Source organism: Oncorhynchus masou, unplaced genomic scaffold (genome assembly GCF_036934945.1).
Source record: "Oncorhynchus masou masou isolate Uvic2021 unplaced genomic scaffold, UVic_Omas_1.1 unplaced_scaffold_2853, whole genome shotgun sequence".
In the NCBI taxonomy this organism is placed as follows: Eukaryota; Metazoa; Chordata; class Actinopteri; order Salmoniformes; family Salmonidae; genus Oncorhynchus; species Oncorhynchus masou.
Genome location: NW_027009279.1, coordinates 30,001 through 49,316, shown reverse-complemented (window position 1 = coordinate 49,316; position 19,316 = coordinate 30,001). Strand labels below are relative to the sequence as shown.

The following is a 19,316-nucleotide window of genomic DNA, read 5'->3' as shown; positions in this document are numbered from 1 at the left end:
TTGGTACCGTGGTTATCACATTGTAACCACTTACTGTAGTGATTATATGGTCAAACCTCTCCTCTGTTTTGGTACCGGTATATCACATTGTAACCACTACTGTAGTGATTATATGGTCAAACCTCTCCTCTGTTTTGGTACCGTGGCTATCACATTGTAACCACTACTATAGTGATTATATGGTCAAACCTCTCCTCTGTTTTGGTACCGTGGCTATCACATTGTAACCACTACTGTAGTGATTATATGGTCAAACCTCTCCTCTGTTTTGGTACCGTGGCTATCACATTGTAACCACTACTGTAGTGATTATATGGTCAAACCTCTCCTCTGTTTTGGTACCGTGGCTATCACATTGTAACCACTACTGTAGTGATTATATGGTCAAACCTCTCCTGTTTTGGTACCGTGGCTATCACATTGTAACCACTACTGTAGTGATTATATGGTCAAACCTCCTCCTCTGTTTTGGTCAAACCTCTCCTCTGTTTTGGCATATCACATTGTAACCACTACTGTAGTGATTATATGGTCAAACCTCCTGTTTTGGTACCGTGGCTATCACATTGTAACCACTACTGTAGTGATTATATGGTCAAACCTCTCCCTGTTTTGGTACCGTATATCACATTGTAACCACTACTGTAGTGATTATATGGTCAAACCTCTCCTCTGTTTTGGTACCGTGGCTATCACATTGTAACCACTACTGTAGTGATTATATGGTCAAACCTCTCCTCTGTTTTGGTACCGTACATCACATTGTAACCACTACTATAGTGATTATATGGTTTGGTAACCATTGTCCACTCTGTTTTGGTCAAACCTCCTCTGTTTTGGTACCGTGGCTATCACATTGTAACCACTACTGTAGTGATTATATGGTCAAACCTCTCCTCTGTTTTGGTACCGTGGCTATCACATTGAAACCACTACTGTAGTGATTATATGGTCAAACCTCTCCTCTGTTTTGGTACCATGGCTATCACATTGTAACCACTACTGTAGTGATTATATGGTCAAACCTCTCCTCTGTTTTGGTACCGTGGGCTATCACATTGTAACCACTACTGTAGTGATTATATGGTCAAACCTCTCCTCTGTTTTGGTACCGTGGCTATCACATTGTAACCACTACTATAGTGATTATATGGTCAAACCTCTCCTCTGTTTTGGTACCGTATATCACATTGTAACCACTACTGTAGTGATTATATGGTCAAACCTCTCCTCTGTTTTGGTACCGTGGGTATCACATTGTAACCACTACTGTAGTGATTATATGGTCAAACCTCTCCTCTGTTTTGGTACCGTGGCTATCACATTGTAACCACTACTGTAGTGATTATATGGTCAAACCTCCTCTGTTTTGGCACCGCAATATCACATTGTAACCACTACTGTAGTGATTATATGGTCAAACCTCTCCTCTGTTTTGGTACCGTAGTGATTATATGGTCAAACCTATCACATTGTAACCACTACTGTAGTGATTATATGGTCAAACCTCTCCTCTGTTTTGGTACCGTGGTTATCACATTGTAACCACTACTGTAGTGATTATATGGTCAAACCTCTCCTCTGTTTTGGTACCATGGCTATCACATTGTAACCACTACTGTAGTGATTATATGGTCAAACCTCTCCTCTGTTTTGGTACCGTGGCTATCACATTGTAACCACTACTGTAGTGATTATATGGTCAAACCTCTCCTCTGTTTTGGTACCGTGGCTATCACATTGTAACCACTACTGTAGTGATTATATGGTCAAACCTCTCTCTGTTTTGGTACCGGCTATCACATTGTAACCACTACTGTAGTGATTATATGGTCAAACCCTCTCTGTTTTGGTACCGTGGCTATCACATTGTAACCACTACTGTAGTGATTATATGGTCAAACCTCTCCTCTGTTTTGGTACCGTGGCTATCACATTGTAACCACTACTGTAGTGATTATATGGTCAAACCTCTCCTCTGTTTTGGTACCGTGGCTATCACATTGTAACCACTACTGTAGTGATTATATGGTCAAACCTCTCCTCTGTTTTGGTACCGTGGCTATCACATTGTAACTACTACTGTAGTGATTATATGGTCAAACCTCTCCTCTGTTTTGGTACCGTGGCTATCACATTGTAACCACACTGTAGTGATTATATGGTCAAACCTCTCCTCCGCTTTTGGTACCGTGGCTATCACATTGTTACTGTAGTGATTATATGGTCAAACCTCTCCTCTGTTTTGGTACCATGGCTATCACATTGTAACCACTACTGTAGTGATTATATGGTCAAACCTCTCCTCTGTTTTGGTACTGTGGCTTATCACATTGTAACCACTACTGTAGTGATTATATGGTCAAACCTCTCCTCTGTTTTGGTACCGTGGTTATCACATTGTAACCACTACTGTAGTGATTATATGGTCAAACCTCTCCTCTGTTTTGGTACCGTGGTTATCACATTGTAACCACTACTGTAGTGATTATATGGTCAAACCTCTCCTCTGTTTTGGTACCGTGGCTATCACATTGTAACCACTACTGTAGTGATTATATGGTCAAACCTCTCCTCTGTTTTGGTACCGTGGCTATCACATTGTAACCACTACTGTAGTGATTATATGGTCAAACCTCTCCTCTGTTTTGGTACTGTGGCTATCACATTGTAACCACTACTGTAGTGATTATATGGTCAAACCTCTCCTCTGTTTTGGTACCGTGGCTATCACATTGTAACCACTACTGTAGTGATTATATGGTCAAACCTCTCCTCTGTTTTGGTACCGTGGCTATCACATTGTAACCACACTGTAGTGATTATATGGTCAAACCTCTCTCTGTTTTGCAACTTTGGCTATCACATTGTAACTACTACTGTAGTGATTATATGGTCAAACCTCTCCTCTGTTTTGGTACCGTGGCTATCACATTGTAACCACACTGTAGTGATTATATGGTCAAACCTCTCCTCTGTTTTGGTACCATGGCTATCACATTGTAACCACTACTGTAGTGATTATATGGTCAAACCTCTCCTCTGTTTTGGTACCATGGCTATCACATTGTAACCACTACTGTAGTGATTATATGGTCAAACCTCTCCTCTGTTTTGGTACCGTGGCTATCACATTGTAACCACTACTGTAGTGATTATATGGTCAAACCTCTCCTGTTTTGGTACCGTGGCTATCACATTGTAACCACTACTGTAGTGATTATATGGTCAAACCTCTCCTCTGTTTTGGTACCGTGGCTATCACATTGTAACCACTACTGTAGTGATTATATGGTCAAACCTCTCCTCTGTTTTGGTACCGTGGCTATCACATTGTAACCACTACTGTAGTGATTATATGGTCAAACCTCTCCTGTTTTGGTACCGTGACTATCACATTGTAACCACTACTGTAGTGATTATATGGTCAAACCTCTCCTCTGTTTTGGTACCGTGTATCACATTGTAACCACCACCGTAGTGATTATATGGTCAAACCTCTCCTCTGTTTTGGCACCGTGGCTATCACATTGTAACCACCACCGTAGTGATTATATTTCTCTTATTCGGAACACAATGACCTGTCGCTAATCGATGCCATTTTGTGTTATTTATTAACCTTTTCCTCAGGATGGCTAAGAACCTGTCTGAGCCTCGCCAGCGCCTCTGATGAGAACTTCACCTTCTGCTGAGAGTGTTCTGTGCCTGGGACTACTTCATAGGGAACCCTGAGGCTGCAGAGAGCAAGGGAGCCGCTATCGTCAACAACATCAGGGTGAGAGAGACACATGGTGCAAGACTCAGGGCCACATTTCTGTAAACCTCATCTTGCACTGATTTCATTTGAAAATAATTCTACGGCGTTACATGTAAACTGAGAAATACATCAATAGTTGCCTCTTTATGATGTACATTGTTGAAGTCAAGTTTAAAGTGTAATCACGCTGCCAGAATAAAATTTGTTGTATAGTCATTTTTGCACTTTGCACAATTATTTTTGCACTACGAAAATGTCACCCTCAATAGTCTAAATGGCCCTCCTCTACTCATCTCCTGCTTTCACTTATCCTGTGGTTTCAAATCATCACAAATGGAGGAGATGGAAAGAGGAAGCCATGTAACACATTTGTGATGCACGCTCAATCATCCTAACTGTTTTCCTTCCTAGTCTCCTCTCCTTCATCTGCACTGAGCCATTGAGAAACACTACACCACTCCACTCCTCAGATTTGATTTCCAACGATCCCAACTTCTTTTCATTCACACACAGCACTCTGTAGAGTAGAAGTCAATGTACCAATGAATTACTGCTGATTTTCCTGAGGGCTGATCTATAATCTGGATTCTACGTCTAAACAAGAGAGACCTTTAACCTGCCTGTTGAGTTTCCTGTACAGTCAGCAAAATGTAAAAGTAGATTCCTCTGTTTCAATAAGCTCAGTTGAAATCCTTAGATGCTTGATACAATATATAGTTTTTTTTCTTCATTTATCCTTATTTAAACTTTATTTTTAAAAGTTTTGTCTCATTGAGATTTACAATGTATTTTTCTACAGATAGATGGACAAGATTGCAGCAAATATGTAGTTACAGAAGATGGATGACATTAATCAATGCTAATTCCTTGCTCCTTTCTGTAGGAGGCCATTGTTGAGGAGCAGGAGAAAAAGAAGGATACTAGTCTGTAAGTATGTTTATTCTCTTGTCCTTTGAGAGGGTGGCTAAGTTAGCATCACACAATGATATTGTTTTCCTGAGAGTTGCTGACACCCTGGACCCGTTAATCAAATCACATCAAATCACATCTATTTATAAAGCCCTTCGTACATCAGCTGATATCTCAAAGTGCTGTACAGAAACCCAACCTAAAACACCAAACAGGAAGCAATGCAGGTGTAGAAGCACGGTGGCTAGGAAAAACTCCCTAGAAAGGCCAAAACCAAGGAAGAAACCTAGAGAGGAACCAGGCTATGAGGGGTACCCAGTCCTCTTCTGGCTGTGCCGGTGGAGATTATAACAGAACATGGCCAAGATGTTCAAATGTTCATAAATGACCATCATGGTCGAATAATAATAAGGCAGAACAGTTGAAACTGAGCAGCAGCACGGCGAGGTGGACTGGTGACAGCAAGGAGTCATCATGTCAGGTAGTCCTGAGGCATGGTCCTAGGGCTCAGGTCCTCCGAGAGAGAGAAAGACAGAGAGAAAGAGAGAATTAGAGAGAGCACACTTAAATTCACACAGGACACCGAATAGGACATGAGAAGTACTCCAGATATAACAAACTGACCCTAGCCCCCCGACACATAAACTACTGCAGCATAAATACTGGAGGCTGAGACAGGAGGGGTCAGGAGACACTGTGGCCCCATCTGAGGACACCCCGGACAGGGCCAAACAGGAAGGATATAACCCCACCCACTTTGCCAAAGCACAGCCCCACACCACTAGAGGGATATCTTCAACCACCAACTTACCATCCTGAGACAAGGCCGAGTATAGCCCACAAAGATCTCCGCCACAGCACAACCCAAGGGGGGGCGCCAACCCAAACAGGAAGATCACATTAGTGACTCAACCCACTCAAGTGACGCACCCCTCCTAGGGACGGTATGAAAGAGCCCCTGTAAGCCAGTGACTCAGACCCTGTAATAGGGTTAGAGGCAGAGAAACCCAGTGGAAAGAGGGGAACCGGCCAGGCAGAGACAGCAAGGGCGGTTTGTTGCTCCAGAGCCTTTCCGTTCACCTTCCCACTCCTGGGCCAGTCTACACTCAATCATATGACCCACTGAAGAGATGAGTCTTCAGTAGAGACTTAAAGGTTGAGACCGAGTTTGCGTCTCTTACATGGGTAGGCAGATCATTCCATAAAAATTGAGCTCTATAGGAGAAAGCCCTGCCTCCAGCTGTTTGCTTATAAATTCTAGGGACAATTGGGAGGCCTGCGTCTTGTGACCGTAGCGTACGTGTAGGTATGTACGGCAGGACCAAATCAGAGAGATAGGTAGGAGCAAGCCCATGTAATGCTTTGTAGTTTAGCAGTAAAACCTTGAAATCAGCCCTTGCTTTGACAGGAAGCCAGTGTAGGGAGGCTAGCACTGGAGTAATATGATCAAATTTTTTGGTTCTAGTTGTCACGCCCTGGTCGAAGTATATTGTGTTTGTCTTCATTTATTTGGTCAGGCCAGGGTGTGACATGGGTTTATTGTGGTGTGTTTTGTCTTGGAGTTTTGTTAGGTATTGGGTTTGTGGCTTAGTGGGGGTATCTAGCATAGTCTATGGCTGTCTGGAGTGGTTCTCAATCAGAGGCAGGTGTTTATCGTTGTCTCTGATTGGGAACCATATTTAGGCAGCCATATTCATTGAGTGTTTCGTGGGTGATTGTCCTTATGTCCTTAGTGTCCTGATGTCCTTGTTCTGTGTTAGTTTACACGAGTATAGGCTGTTTCGGTTTTCGTTACGTTCATTACCTTTATTGTTTTGTAGTGTTGTGTTTAGTGTGTTTGTCATTAAACATGAATCGTAATCTACACGCTGCATTTTGGTCCGATCCTTGCTACACCTCTTCGTCAGAAGAGGAGTTAGAAGAAGACCGTAACAGAATCACCCACCACAACAGGACCAAGCGACGTGTCAACAGGCAGGAGCCGCAGGAGAAGCAACAGCGGCAGCAGGAGCAACAAAAGGAGGAATGGACATGGGAGGATGTTTTGGATGGCAAGGGTTGCTACACATGGGAGGAAATCCTGGCTGGAAGAGATCGCCTCCCATGGGAACAGGTGGAGGCACTTAGAAGAGCAGAGGCAGCCGGAGAAAGGAGCCGGCGTTATGAGGGAACACGGTTGGTGTCTCCAGTGCGGGTGCATAGCCCGGTGCGGTATATTCCAGCTCCGCGTATCGGTTCGGGCTAGATTGAGCATCTGGTCCCCATAACATGCCTTAGACCACTGTGCCACTGGAGACCCATCTTGTGTTATTCTGATTGGTAGAATCCAGGACTGTACCACATTCATTGATAATGCTCTTTGATTTAGGGGTCTAGCCTACTGGAGTCATGGATGTACAAATGAGGGGAGGGGTGCGTGAATGTGGTCTAGTGGGGGCGGGGGTTCTTTCTGGTGTCTCCTGCAAGAAGGGGGGTCTTCCTGTGGGAGGGGCTCTTCCTGGCGATACATCTACACATCTACATTTTTTTCCAGTGGCAGCCATGATTTTGCATATAGGGGAAAAACTGTATAAAAGTCTATGTTTTGCTATCCCCTGGTTGCTTTTGAGCCCTTCTACCTGCGTTCTCCACTGGTCTCAGAAAGGACTGATTTACTGTCTCGTCCCAGTCCATTGCTACCCCACACACAGGCCGACACTTCCTAGTGGCGTAACTCATCCTAACAGCCTTTTACTGTCAGAGATGACTGGCTCTAAATCACCCCTGCCAGAGCATCATCAGACCTGAGTAGACATTATAGAGGGATTAATACCTCAGGAACGTTCGCCCACACCGCCCGCGGCCTCTCAACCACACTATGTTGCCACTTCTCTCAGTCCATTTGAGTTAATGTCTATTCTAACTGGAGCTAATCCTAGGTGGATGCATGCACTGTACTGTATCTAAATTGTAGTTTCAATGGGAGATTTCAACCTAAAGTTCTACTGATTGGTTTGATATAAAGGGACAATACTGAGGAACAGACAGATATAGAGGGGACAATACCTCGAGGAACAGACAGATATAAAGGGACAATACTGAGGAACGGACAGATATAGAGGGGACAATACCGAGGAACGGACAGATATAGAGGGGACAATACGAGGAACGGACAGATATAAAGGGGACAATACTGAGGAACAGACAGATATAGAGGGGACAATACTGAGGAACAGACAGATATAGAGGGGACAATACCGAGGAACGGACAGATATAGAGGGGACAATACTGAGGAACGGACAGATATAGAGGGGACAATAACGAGGAACGGACAGATATAGAGGGGACAATACTGAGGAACGGACAGATATAAAGGGGACAATACTGAGGAACGGACAGATGTAGAGGGACAATACTGAGGAACGGACAGATATAGAGGGGACAATACTGAGGAACGGACAGATATAAAGGGGACAATACCGAGGAACGGACAGATGTAGAGGGGACAATACTGAGGAACAGACAGATATAGAGGGGACAATACTGAGGAACGGACAGATATAGAGGGGACAATACTGAGGAACGGACAGATATAAAGGGGACAATACTGAGGAACGGACAGATGTAGAGGGGACAATACTGAGGAACAGACAGATATAGAGGGGACAATACTGAGGAACGGACAGATATAGAGGGGACAATACTGAGGAACAGACAGATATAGAGGGGACAATACTGAGGAACAGACAGATATAGAGGGGACAATACTGAGGAACAGACAGATATAGAGGGACAATACCGAGGAACAGACAGATATAAAGGGGACAATACTGAGGAACGGACAGATATAAAGGGGACAATACCGAGGAACGGACAGATATAGAGGGGACAATACTGAGGAATAGACAGATATAGAGGGGACAATACCGAGGAACGGACAGATATAGAGGGGACAATACTGAGGAACAGAGAGATATAGAGGGGACAATACTGAGGAACAGACAGATATAGAGGGGACAATCAACAACGTGAAGGAGTCCAGGTGAGTCCAATGAGTGATGATGCACGTAATGATGGTGACAGGTGTGTATAATGAAGGACAGCCTGGCGCCTCGAGCGCCAGAGAGGGGAAGCGGGAGCAGGCGAACAGTCTAGCAATGATAAACAACCAATTAGAGCTCACATCATTTTGAAAATAATAATGGGCAAATGTTGTACAATCCAGGTGTGGAAAGCTCTTTGAGACACTGTTTCTACAAAATATTGACTCAGGGGTGAATTCTTATGTAAATGAGATACTTCTGTATTTCACTTTGTCATTATGGAGTATTGTGTGTAGATGGGTGAGAGAATGTTTTTATTGAATCCATTTTGAATTCAGGCTGTAACACAACCAAATGTGGAATAAGTCAAGAGATATGAATACTTTCTGAAGGCACTGTAAATACATTTGATTTATTGAACTACTGTTTCTCTCTGTCTTCCAGAGCAGTCCTGATCAGTCTGCATCCTAGCCAACATCCTGGTCCTTCTCTCTCTGGCTGGCAGCATTTATATAATCTACTTTGTGGTGGACCGTCCCAGAAACTAGAGCTGGAGAAGCCAGAGCTAACACTATGGGAGAAGAATGAGGTAGCTAGCTACAGTATACACTGAGTATACCAAACATTAGGAACACCTGCCCTGTGTCCCCTTTAAGGTACAGCCTCAGTTCATTGGGGCATGGACTCTACAAGAAAGTGTTCCACAGGGATGCTGGCCCATGTTGACACCAATACTTCCTACAGTTGGCTGGATGTTCTTCGGGTGGTGGGCCATTCTTGATACACATGGGAAACTGTTGAGTGTGAAAAACCCAGCAGCGTTGCAGTTCTTGTCACAAACCGGGTGCCACCTGGCACCTACTACCATACTCCGTTCAAAGCTACTTAAATGTTTTGTCTTGCCCATTCAACCTCTGAATGACACACATACGCAATCAATGTCTCAATTTTCTCAGTGCTTAAAAATCCTTCCCTTCATGTACACTGATTTAAGTGGATTTAACAAGTGACATCAGTAAGGGATCATAGCTTTAACCTGTATTCACCAGGTCAGTCTATGTCATGGAAAGAGCAGCTGTTCTTAATGTTTTGTAAGTAGGCTTACTCTGAGTCCAGGAAACCTGACAAGATTGTGTTTAACTTGGTTGATGGATTATGGCTACTGTATCTCATTTTGGGCACTTGATTTCCCTGATGACCAAGACTAATGTGACAAGACTTCAATTACATCGTGCCTTGTGTTTCTCTCGCATCATTTCCTGTCAGGATGCTGTAATAAAGGCGTTAATGTGAACCTGGAGACCAATAGGGAGACTGCTATCACCAGCCACATGTATCACCATCTGTGCATGACAGCTGATCATTTAGTTCAGTTCAGGATAATGGATGTCTGTAGGGCTTTGATAATATAACTGTTTCCACTACCCTGATGTCACTGCCTGGACTGATAGTGTTTTCAAGACAACTGGGAACTCTGGAGAAGAAAAACAGGTCAAATCATGACATCAGTGATCTTCAGGTCGGAAAGTCAAAGCTCTAGAAAGATGCCAGAGTTTCCGACTTGGAATTCTGAGTTGGACAGCCTCTAGCTCCTAACTGCTTGCTCCTCCGATGCCTCCATATATTAGTGAAAAAGAGAAGAGAAGGTCCTGATACAATGACTCCTTATGATGTCATCAGGCATATATGAAGGTGTCTATTTTATAACATGATGTCATATCCTGTTTCCTGTCCCAGGTGAGTGTGGTGGTGTCCCTCATCACCATGATTGCCCCGTCTGCCTTTGAGCTGGTGGCTCAGCTGGAGATGTACCATCCCAGGACCTCCCTCCGCTTCCAGCTGGCCAGGTCTGACTCTGGCAGCACCTCAAATCTCACTTCTTCACACTTAACATTGCGTTTCACAGATACAGTAGAGTATCGGTGAAATTGATTCATATTTTGACATGTAACTACACCGCAGCTGTACTGTTTGTTAATGTTGCTACTAACTTGATTTTAGCTTGTTTTCTTTCTTTTGTAATGCAGTGAATGTTTTGTCTCCTCGCCACAGAGTCCTGGTGTTGTATCTGGGTAACCTGTACAGCCTCATCATTGCCCTTCTGGACAAGGTCAACAGTATGAGTATGGCGTCAGCTGCTGCAGCTGTAAGTAGTCCTGCTGAGATTGAGGCGTTCCTAATGTGGACATTAGGACATATTGTGCCGTAGACCCCAATCAATAAATAAATGTTACTGTTATTGCTGATGTTAATGTCAATGCTTTTTAAAAATTATTATTAGATTTTTTTAAACTTTAGTTAACTAGGCAAGTCAGTTAAGAACAAATTCTTATTTACAATGACGGCCTACCCCAGACGGCGCCTTATGGACTCCCGATCACGCCTGGATGTGATGCAGCCTGGATGCTACTGTTAACAACAATCTTGATCTGTAAATGTGTGGAGGGTTTAGAAAACAAAGGAATGAAATGATGGAAATGTTCATACATTTAAAGCTCTGATTGACTGATGGATGGATAGACAGACTGACTGGTTGATTGGTTGATTGATCATCAATAGTTCTGATGGATTATTTCCAGGCCGCTGCCTCTGTGGTTTCGGGGAACTTGTCTGACTCCACGGCATTCATGGCGACCATCTCCCAGCCGGGGAGACGAGCCTCTCCACCCTCGTATCCGACATCTCCATCTCTGAAAACCACAACAGCACCATAGCGACCATTGCCATGGTGCTGGATGTCAACACCAGCATCAGCACCAGCAAGGTCACCATGGCAACCCTGTACAACCACACTGGGATGTTTGAGCAGAACAAGCAGAAGAAACCGGACGAGTGCTGGGAGACCTACGTTGGACAGGTGCAGAAGTTCATTCCTTGTCATTCGTTCATTCGCTCATTTGTAAATTTGTCTATTCGTTCATTTGTTCCTTCATATATTTGTCCATTCATTTCTTAATGAATTAATTCGTTAATCTGTCCATTTGTCCATTCATTCATCTCTTAACGTTAATTGAGCAACCCTTTACAGAGAAAGTGTACTAACAACTGTTCCGTGAAGGTCGAGACCTTTGCATCGGCCAGAGTAGAACTGTTACAGGGACACTTCATCATCAACCTGACAATGTACATGACTACATACAGTTGAAGTTGGAAGTGTACATACAGTTAGGTTGGAGTCATTAAAACTATTTTTCAACCACTCCACAAATTTCTTGTTAACAAACTATAGTTTTGGCAAGTCGGTTAGGACATCTACTTTTTCCAACAATTGCTTACTGACAGATTATTTCACTTATAATTCACTGTATCACAATTCCAGTGGGTCAGATGTTTACATACACTAAGTTGACTGTGCCTTTAAACAGCTTGGAAAATTCCAGAAAATTATGTCATGGCTTTAGAAGCCTCTGATAGGCTAATTGACTTCATTTGAGTCAATTGGAGGTGTACCTGTGGATGTATTTCAAAGCCTACCTTCAAACTCAGTGCCACTTTGCTTGACATCATGGTAAAATCAAAAGAAATCAGCCAAGACCTTAGAAAAAATATTGTAGACCTCCACAAGTCTGGTTCATCCTTGGGAGCAATTTCCAAACGCCTGAAGGTACCACGTTCATCTGTACAAATAATAGTACACAAGTATAAACACCATGGGACCACGCAGCCATCATACCGCTCATTAAGGAGACGCGTTCTGTCACCTAGAGATGAAAGTACTTTGTTGTGAAAAGTTCAAATCATTCCCAGAACAACAGCAAAGGACCTTGTGAAGATGCTGGAGGTAACCTTTACAAAGTATCTGTATCCACAGTAAAACGAGTCCTATACTGACATAACCTGAAAGGCCACTCAGCAAGGAAGAAGCCACTGATCCAAAACCAAACTAAGGTTTGCAACTGCACATGGGGACACTTCACAAAATAGATCATCATGAGGACGGAAAATTATGTGGATATATTGAAGCAACATCTCAAGACATCAGTCAGGAAGTTAAAGCTTGGTCGCAAATAGGTCTTCCAAATGGACAATGACCCAAAGCATACTTCCAAAGTTGTGGCAAAATGGCTTAAGGTGTCAAGGTATTGGAGTGGCCATCACAAAGTCCTGACCTCAATCCTATAGAACATTTGTCGGCATAACTGAAAAAGCAGGCAAGGAGGAAAACAAACCTTACTCAGTTCCACCAACTCTGTCAGGAGGAATGGGCCAAAATTCACCCAACTTATTGTGGGAAGCTTGTGGAAGGCTACCCAAAACGTTTGACCCAAGTTAAACAATTTAAAGGCAATGCTACCAAATACTAATTGTGAACTTCTGTAAACTTCTGACCCACTGGGAATGTGATGAAAGAAATGAAAGCTGAAATAAATCATTCTCTCTACTATTATTCTGACAATTCACATTCTTAAAATAAAATGGTGATCCTAACATGACCTAAGACAGGGAATTTGTACTAGGATTAAATGTCAGGAATTGTGAAAAACTGAGTTTAAATGTATTTGGCTAAGGTGTATTATAAACTTCCGACTTCAACTGTAAGGCATTCATACCATTTTCATGAAATCATTCATAACACCTTTATGGGTGCTGTGGTATCCTTCATAACACCTTTATGAATGCTGTGGTATCATTCACAACACCTTTATGAATGCTGTGGTATCCTTCATAACACCTTTATGAATGTTGTGGTATCATTCACAACACCTTTATGAATGCTGTGGTATCATTCATAACACCTTTATGAATGCTGTGGTATCATTCACAACACCTTTATGAATGCTGTGGTATCATTCATAACACTTTTATGAATGCTGTGGTATCATTCACAACACCTTTATGAATGCTGTGGTATCATTCATAACACCTTTATGAATGCTGTGGTATCATTCATAACACCTTTATGAATGCTGTGGTATCATTCACAACAACTTTATGGGTGATGTGGTATCATTCATAACACCTTTATGAGTGCTGTGGTATCATTCACAACACCTTTATGAATGCTGTGGTATCATTCACAACACCTTTATGAATGCTGTGGTATCATTCACAACACCTTTATGAATGCTGTGGTATCATTCACAACACCTTTATAAATGATGTGGTATCATTCATAACACCTTTATGAATGCTGTGGTATCATTCATAACACCTTTATGAATGCTGTGGTATCATTCACAACACCTTTATGAATGCTGTGGTATCATTCACAACACCTTTATGAATGCTGTGGTATCATTCATAACACCTTTATGAATGCTGTGGTATCATTCTCACCTTTATTAATGATGTGGTATCATTCATAACACCTTTATGAATGCTGTGGTATCATTCACAACACCTTTATGAATGCTGTGGTATCATTCATAACACCTTTATGAATGATGTGGTATCATTCATAACACCTTTATGAATGCTGTGGTATCATTCATAACACCTTTATGAATGATGTGGTATCATTCACAACACCTTTATGAATGCTGTGGTATCATTCACAACACCGTTATGAATGCTGTGCTATCATTCATAACACCTTTATGAATTCTGTGGTATCATTCACAACACCTTATGAATGCTGTGGTATCATTCATAACACCTTTATGAATGCTGTGGTATCATTCATAACACCTTTATGAATGCTGTGGTATCATTCATAACACCTTTATGAATGCTGTGGTATCATTCATAACACCTTTATGAATGCTGAAGTATCATTCACAACACCGTTATGAATGCTGTGGTATTATTCACAACACCTTTATGAATGCTGTAGTATCATTCACAACACCTTTATGAATGCTGAAGTATCATTCACAACACCTTTATGAATGCTGTGGTATCATTCATAACACCTTTATGAGTGCTGTGGTATCATTCACAACACCTTTATGAATGATGTGGTATCATTCACAACACCTTTATGAATGCTGTGGTATCATTCACAACACCTTTATGAATGCTGTGGTATCATTCACAACACCTTTATAAATGATGTGGTATCATTCATAACACCTTTATGAATGCTGTGGTATCATTCATAACACCTTTATGAATGCTGTGGTATCATTCACAACACCTTTATGAATGCTGTGGTATCATTCACAACACCTTTATGAATGCTGTGGTATCATTCATAACACCTTTATGAATGCTGTGGTATCATTCTCACCTTTATGAATGATGTGGTATCATTCATAACACCTTTATGAATGCTGTGGTATCATTCACAACACCTTTATGAATGCTGTGGTATCATTCATAACACCTTTATGAATTATGTGGTATCATTCATAACACCTTTATGAATGATGTGGTATCATTCACAACACCTTTATGAATGCTGTGGTATCATTCACAACACCTTTATGAATGACGTGGTATCATTCATAACACCTTTATGAATGCTGTGGTATCATTCATAACACCTTTATGAATGATGTGGTATCATTCACAACACCTTTATGAATGCTTTGGTATCATTCACAACACCTTTATGAATGCTGTGCTATCATTCATAACACCTTTATGAATTCTGTGGTATCATTCACAACACCTTATGAATGCTGTGGTATCATTCATAACACCTTTATGAATGCTGTGGTATCATTCATAACACCTTTATGAATGCTGTGGTATCATTCATAACACCTTTATGAATGCTGTGGTATCATTCATAACACCTTTATGAATGCTGAAGTATCATTCACAACACCGTTATGAATGCTGTGGTATTATTCACAACACCTTTATGAATGCTGTGGTATCATTCACAACACCTTTATGAATGCTGAAGTATCATTCACAACACCTTTATGAATGCTGTGGTATCATTCATAACACCTTTATGAGTGCTGTGGTATCATTCATAACACCTTTATGAATGATGTGGTATCATTCATAACACCTTGATGAATGCTGTGGTATCATTCATAACACCTTTATGAATGATGTGGTATCATTCATAACACCTTTATGAATGCTGAAGTATCATTCACAACACCGTTATGAATGCTGTGGTATTATTCACAACACCTTTATGAATGCTGTGGTATCATTCACAACACCTTTATGAATGCTGAAGTATCATTCACAACACCTTTATGAATGCTGTGGTATCATTCGCAACACATTTATGAATGCTGTGGTATCATTCACAACACCTTTATGAATGCTGTGGTATCATTCACAACACCTTTATGAATGCTGAGGTATCATTCATAACACCTTTCTGTATAATTTATAACAACATCCATAACACATACATTCAGCATCATTCACAAGGAGTCTTCAAAATAAAAGTCCCTAGAATAGATCTTTGTCTATTGTACAAAGGAAATGTGTATTACTACTGTCGCAGTAATCTATTATGAAACATAACACTGGAGTAGTTCAACCATGTCAGCCTAAGCACTCTGTGTACGATAAGCACCAATAACTATTACCGTTTTAGATCATTCTGTCTGTACACAGACCTAATAATCAACAGTCTCATCCCTCAGACAGTTATCCTTAATACCTCTTAAAGACATTATGCCCGACAAGAAAAATGAAAATGCCTTGTCCTGTGATTGTTTCCCCCTAAACAATAGATTGAGTATGGATTGAAATGTACCCAGGCAGACGTTCAGGTAATGAAGCTGTCACTAGGCCAAGGATGAAAAACAGATGACTTGTTCTTGGTGCAGATCAATAGGAGGTTATATCGTGTATCGTCGTTTCAGGAGTGGATATTCTCAACAGGAAAATGACATCATATAATTAGCAGACCTGGGTTCAAATTATATGTTTTTATATTTTCAAATGCTTGATCGAGCTTTCAACCAATAGTGAAGTCCCCAAAAGTGCAAGAACCCAGGTCTGAAAAGTATAGCTTGGTGATCCATTTCCAATGAGTTTTGTGCAGTTAGGACAAATGTAATGAGTTTTTCTGAAAGACATACAGTATGCATTTTGTTAATTTAGCAGGCGCTCTTATCCAGAGCGACTTACATTCAAATAAGGTCTGTAAACAATCACATGTCACAGTCACTCCAAGTAAAACTTCCCTCAATAAAGCTGACAGTGACATCAGTGCTAGTAGGTGTTAGCTCGTCATTACAGAATGACCAGAGTTGCCTTAAAGACAGATAGTTACCAGACAGTAACAGTAACAGTACGTTTCTTTATGCTCACATGTTTCTATGTGTTGTATTGTAGGAGATGTTGAAGCTGTCTATCATCGATATGATCTTCACGGTGGCCAGTATCCTGTTGATAGACTTCATCAGAGGGCTGGTGGTCAGGTATCTGAGTGACTGCTGCTGCTGGGACCTGGAGAGCAAGTTTGTACGTACTCAACCTCCATTCAAAAAGTATTTGTTTACTTTCAAATAGTCTAGCTGTGCTTAACTGAGCTTGCTTGGTGCAATAGAATAGTCCCGAAAGTGCAAATACTGCCCATATGGTACTCCAGGCAAGCTCAAAGATTTGAAAGAAAACAAATACTGTTTGAACCCAAGGGTGATTGTGACTGTGTCGTTATCGTCTGATTACAGTTGACGTCTGGATAAGTGCAAACTATGTTGAAGTGCAGTACGGTTTGCAAGTCACAATTGGATGACATGCTTTTGAATTGCTCCTGGTAACGTTGTGGTTTAGTCCACGCCATCACGGCAGGCCCAAGCTGTTGCATCTATCAGGAGTCCACTTTATGGTAAGACATTTGACTTCGTCATCAATATATTTGATGAAGTAATTCAAGGTTTAATTAATGTCACCCTTTCTGTTTCCCACCTGGCAGCCTGAGTATGGGGAATTGAAGGTTTAATTAATGTCACCCTTTCTGTTTCCCACCTGGCAGCCTGAGTATGGGGAATTGAAGGTTTAATTAATGTCACCCTTTCTGTTTCCCACCTGGCAGCCTGAGTATGGGGAATTGAAGGTTTAATTAATGTCACCCTTTCTGTTTCCCACCTGGCAGCCTGAGTATGGGGAATTCAAGGTTTAATTAATGTCACCCTTTCTGTTTCCCACCTGGCAGCCTGAGTATGGGGAATTCAAGGTTTAATTAATGTCACCCTTTCTGTTTCCCACCTGGCAGCCTGAGTATGGGGAATTGAAGGTTTAATTAATGTCACCCTTTCTGTTTCCCACCTGGCAGCCTGAGTATGGGGAATTCAAGGTTTAATTAATGTCACCCTTTCTGTTTCCCACCTGGCAGCCTGAGTATGGGGAATTGAAGGTTTAAATAATGTCACCCTTTCTGTTTCCCACCTGGCAGCCTGAGTATGGGGAATTCAAGGTTTAATTAATGTCACCCTTTCTGTTTCCCACCTGGCAGCCTGAGTATGGGGAATTGAAGGTTTAATTAATGTCACCCTTTCTGTTTCCCACCTGGCAGCCTGAGTATGGGGAATTGAAGGTTTAATTAATGTCACCCTTTCTGTTTCCCACCTGGCAGCCTGAGTATGGGGAATTCAAGGTTTAATTAATGTCACCCTTTCTGTTTCCCACCTGGCAGCCTGAGTATGGGGAATTCAAGGTTTAATTAATGTCACCCTTTCTGTTTCCCACCTGGCAGCCTGAGTATGGGGAATTCAAGGTTTAATTAATGTCACCCTTTCTGTTTCCCACCTGGCAGCCTGAGTATGGGGAATTGAAGGTTTAATTAATGTCACCCTTTCTGTTTCCCACCTGGCAGCCTGAGTATGGGGAATTCAAGGTTTAATTAATGTCACCCTTTCTGTTTCCCACCTGGCAGCCTGAGTATGGGGAATTGAAGGTTTAATTAATGTCACCCTTTCTGTTTCCCACCTGGCAGCCTGAGTATGGGGAATTGAAGGTTTAATTAATGTCACCCTTTCTGTTTCCCACCTGGCAGCCTGAGTATGGGGAATTCAAGGTTTAATTAATGTCACCCTTTCTGTTTCCCACCTGGCAGCCTGAGTATGGGGAATTCAAGGTTTAATTAATATCACCCTTTCTGTTTCCCACCTGGCAGCCTGAGTATGGGGAATTCAAGGTTTAATTAATGTCACCCTTTCTGTTTCCCACCTGGCAGCCTGAGTATGGGGAATTCAAGGTTTAATTAATGTCACCCTTTCTGTTTCCCACCTGGCAGCCTGAGTATGGGGAATTCAAGGTTTAATTAATGTCACCCTTTCTGTTTCCCACCTGGCAGCCTGAGTATGGGGAATTGAAGGTTTAATTAATGTCACCCTTTCTGTTTCCCACCTGGCAGCCTGAGTATGGGGAATTCAAGGTTTAATTAATGTCACCCTTTCTGTTTCCCACCTGGCAGCCTGAGTATGGGGAATTGAAGGTTTAATTAATGTCACCCTTTCTGTTTCCCACCTGGCAGCCTGAGTATGGGGAATTCAAGGTTTAATTAATGTCACCCTTTCTGTTTCCCACCTGGCAGCCTGAGTATGGGGAATTCAAGGTTTAATTAATGTCACCCTTTCTGTTTCCCACCTGGCAGCCTGAGTATGGGGAATTCAAGGTTTAATTAATGCCACCCTTTCTGTTTCCCACCTGGCAGCCTGAGTATGGGGAATTGAAGGTTTAATTAATGTCACCCTTTCTGTTTCCCACCTGGCAGCCTGAGTATGGGGAATTCAAGATAGCTGAGAACGTCCTCCACCTGATA

The 19,316-nt window shown here is 42.0% G+C and overlaps 1 pseudogene; it reads left to right on the top strand.

The window, feature by feature from the left end:
• Nucleotides 1-3,630: 3,630 nt before the first annotated feature.
• The window catches only part of LOC135533969 (transmembrane channel-like protein 3), a 33,164-nt pseudogene continuing 17,478 nt past the window's right edge, over nucleotides 3,631-19,316 (top strand).